Below are 4,096 nucleotides of genomic sequence, written 5' to 3'. Positions count from 1 at the left end.
TATTAAATGCAATTGCTCTTAAATTCCAAAATCAATATTTGTGAAATTCTTCTCTTGTTTTAGAAAGTATTTTACTTTTATTGATCTCAAATCATTCTTGTTTTCTGTGATTATGAGGATGATGGTTATACAATGGGTTTAATTGACATATGATCAATAGGATTTGATAGGCCATGCCTAGGGAAGACGGATTGTACTTCACCCTAGTTTAGTGTAATTTAGGTAGACAGTTTGTGCCAACTGAAGATGGGTTACACTTATTCATTGATTGTATGTATTCTGTTAAAGAATTTGATAATTTATACTTAGGGAAGACGGATCGTACCGCATCTTAGTGGTTAGGTGGACGATCCGTGGCAACCGAAGATAGATTATGCTTATTCTTTAATAAGGTAGTTTCTTGTTTATTTATAATATGCATAGAATGAATTTCTGGGATTAATTATGATTAACCATTGTTGTGCGGATAGAGATGAAGTCAATACCCTACACTCTCTCTTATTTTAAATCTCTTTTATTTTCATACACTTTAAGTTTTAAAGAAAATTAAATCAATTCTTTTTTTAATTAAGTTAATTTTAATCTTTCGAATTTTGATAATAAAACCCCTGCAGTCCTTGAGGTTCGACACCCTCAATATAGCCCTATTCTACGGGATTCGTCCTATTGTGAGTGGTAATTTTATAATTCATATTTTTGATCACAAAAATAGCACATCAATTTTTGGCACCGTTGCCGGGGACTACTTAACGGTTTTATTGTCAAATTTTAAGGATTAATTTTAGCTTAATAATCTAATTTCCTGTTTTCTGCTGCTAACTTTAATTCTGTTTTTGTGTTTGATTTTTTTATTTTTAGAATTCTCAAACAGGTCCGTAGCTGCCCGTCTCTGTGACTGCGATCAAGCGCAGCCCGTGTGCGATCGAGCGCACGTACGCACTCCACCTTCTGCGCTCGATCCCTCCACGCCTACACTCGCACCCATCGACGGTAGTACACTCGAGCGTACCCTACCGTGCGATCGAATGTATTAGTAGCATTCGGCATCCAAATTTTCAGTGCACCTAAGGGCCGTTTGTGAGTTTTTATTTTTATTTATTTTTATTTTTCTGTTGTTATTTTATGTTAATTCTATTAGTTTAGTTCATATAGGGAGGCATTCCAACACCCCATGGACCATGTTCATATTGTTATAGTCCTTATCATCATGTTAGAGATTGTCCTACAGTAGGACAATTTTCTAATTATTCTTATGAGCATTTGATCAGACCGTTCTTTAAATCGGGGAATGACCTTTATTCTGATCCCTATAACCCGGCATGGAGCAACTAGTCTAATCTCTCGTGGTAAGCTCAAGCTCCTGGAAATTATGCTTCACAATTTCATGAACTGCACCATCAAGCCGATCCGCATTTCAATGATCAATCATATTCCCCTCAATATCAAGCAACTCCACTGTAGAAAAACCAAACCGAACCACCTCCTTCGATGGGTCCTGACTGTCAAGAAAAAATGTCAGCTTCTTAGGAAATTTTTTTAGAAAAGATGTCGAAACTTGTGAGCGAGGTGAGTTAGGCTATTTATGAGATGGTGAACTCTCAATCCATTGCCAAGATAGAAGCTCACGAAGAGGAGCCATCACCCATCTATTGGCCTCCACAACAACAATACGAAGAGGAGCCTTCTTCAATCTACTCACCTCCACAACAACAATACCCAGAGGAGCCACCTCCTTTCTCAGATGCTGACTTTCAAAATAAAGTGTTGAAGGCTATTAGTGAAATGAAGAAGCTAATCAGATTATGGAGTCGCAACAGGAACTTTGTACCCCTCAATTCTTCGCCGAGATAGACGCCAAGATGGAAGCTCATGTTGAACAAATCATCAACCACCTCAATAGGATGGAAGAAGAAGAGTTTCAAAGTCAGCCGATGGCCAATCTTGATGGACACTACATGGAGGAAAAAAGTACTTCTTGTCATGAGCAAGTTATCACCACACTGAGGAGTGGAGAGGTGGTCGAAAACCACATGGAAGAAAGGAAGGAGGAGCAAATTGAGGTCCCACAGGATCTACATCGGGAAAAAAGCAAGGAAGCGAGCACTGAGGCTTCTTCACCACCAACTCTTATTCCCAAGATGCCATATGAGCCCCAAGCCCCTGTTCCAGGTAATTTGAAATCTTCATTTTTAGGGATAGATGACTCTATCCCGGTCATTATTTCTTATAACTTACCAAGAGGCTAGGAGGGTAGTCTGTTAGGGCTATTAGACGAGCAAAAAGAGACCATTGAGGTAGAAAAACTCCCTAAGTATTCTCCCCATTTTATTCCGATTCATGATTCCTTTTCAGATGAGAAATTGTTTGGGAATAGTCAGAGGGATCTACCTTGATATGCTGACATTTGGAATTACCTATTTGTGGGTAAAATTTATTCTCTTTGGTCCAAGAGAAGAAAAGATTGGTGCTTCAAATTTGAACTTAAGGGTCAGAGAACACTGCACGCATCAAGGATATGGATTCCGTTGACTTAGTGGATTCCATATATTTTGACTAGATGAGTCAGTTTCATAGGATCGAGTGCAGGCCCTGTGCACTTGAACTTCACTCCACCAGGGCATATGATCTCCATCCAGGTTTATTTTATCCATTGTTGCTTCATTCTTTGTTTATATTTTTACAACAATGTGTGCACTTGATTGGTATTTGGTTGGAGTATCACATTTTTTTTAGGACATGTGTTTTTGCATTCAAGTTTGGGGGTATGATATGCCCACATCTGCTCATTCAGGTATTCCTATACTCTTGATCTTATTCTTTAGTTCTATACATACATTGGGGACAATGTATGGTTCAAGTTTGGGGGTATGGAAAAACAAAACACGGTCCATTTTTGTTGTTATGTCATTCTTAAGCATATGGTTGAGCTTTGATTTTGGTTTAAATTTCATTGATAGGCTTAAAGTTATGAACACATGATCATATGACTTAGGGATTTTAAGTCTTGTTACTTACTTTTGGCAACATGAGATGCTTCTTGTTTCAATTTAAATCTATCTTGAGCACACTAGCACATGTCTATGAGGTATGAATTTTGAGACCAATTATGTTTGTTTTTAATATCTTGAATTCTGTTGGGTGACATATTGGGTGAATAACTTTGGCATGCTATAAAACAAAGAAAAAAAAAAAAATCAAGTTTGAATTTTTTGTTGAGTAACCGGACCTCTTGCCTCATTAAGCAGTGAGTGTTTGCGTCAAAAAGTGAAATTTTTGGGTTGATTAATAAAATGGCTAGCTTAGCTTTATAGCCTTTTTGACTCAAGTTAGTAAGTCCTTAGGGGTGTCTTTACACCTAGTGCCCTAAAGCCATTTGGTTTGGGAGACATTGACCTAACACTCGATACATGGGTCAACTAGAAAGCTTAAGGGAGCTAAGCATTGCAAAGCCTACAAAAAAAAAAATAAAATAAAATGTAATGCTTATTTGTTTCCTTTGATATGAAGTCCAATGAATTCTGAGATGTTGATTCATTCATACTATAATTATTTTGAAGCCTCATAATTATGTGTTGGTTCACTTTGCACTAATTGAAATTTGTGTATCTCAATCTGCCATTTGTAAGTGATTTGACTTGTAAATTCCTTGGAATTTTGAAGATGGAGTTTATAATTTTAAGCTTGCTAATGAATAAGAACAATTATTTTTGTGATGCTTTATCCTTTTGAATGACATAATGATGACAATGTTTGTGGGTATCATTCTTGGAAAACCCTCACGAGACTTCACTCGTCCACTAGGGAATTCCTAGGGGTTTAAAAGGCTTGTTGCATACGCTAAATGCAATCGTACATCCTACGAAAGATGGATTTATCTTTTTCTTTTCAGTTTTCCATTTAATTTTTAGCTTTGTATTGCTAAGGGACTAGCAATATGTAAGTTTGGGGGTGTGATAAGCGCCGAATGTTGAACATTCAAGCCCCTTAATTTGTATATGTTAATTCCTTAGCGTTGTTATTTGTTTGATTTTGTTTTGTTTTTATTGTTTTCAGGTTATAAATAAATATGCAATTAATTCCATTGATTTTGGGCTTA

At 36.7% G+C, this 4,096-nt stretch overlaps 1 protein-coding gene across 1 annotated transcript in view; it reads left to right on the top strand.

Annotated features, from left to right (window-relative positions):
- LOC132185530 (disease resistance protein Roq1-like) overlaps window positions 1-4,096 on the top strand; it is an 8,270-nt gene that overhangs the window by 3,153 nt on the left and 1,021 nt on the right. The gene's annotated exons all lie outside the window — the stretch shown is intronic.

This window comes from Corylus avellana, chromosome ca6 (genome assembly GCF_901000735.1).
Source record: "Corylus avellana chromosome ca6, CavTom2PMs-1.0".
Taxonomy (NCBI): Eukaryota; Viridiplantae; Streptophyta; class Magnoliopsida; order Fagales; family Betulaceae; genus Corylus; species Corylus avellana.
This window is presented reverse-complemented; position numbering and strand designations above follow the sequence as displayed.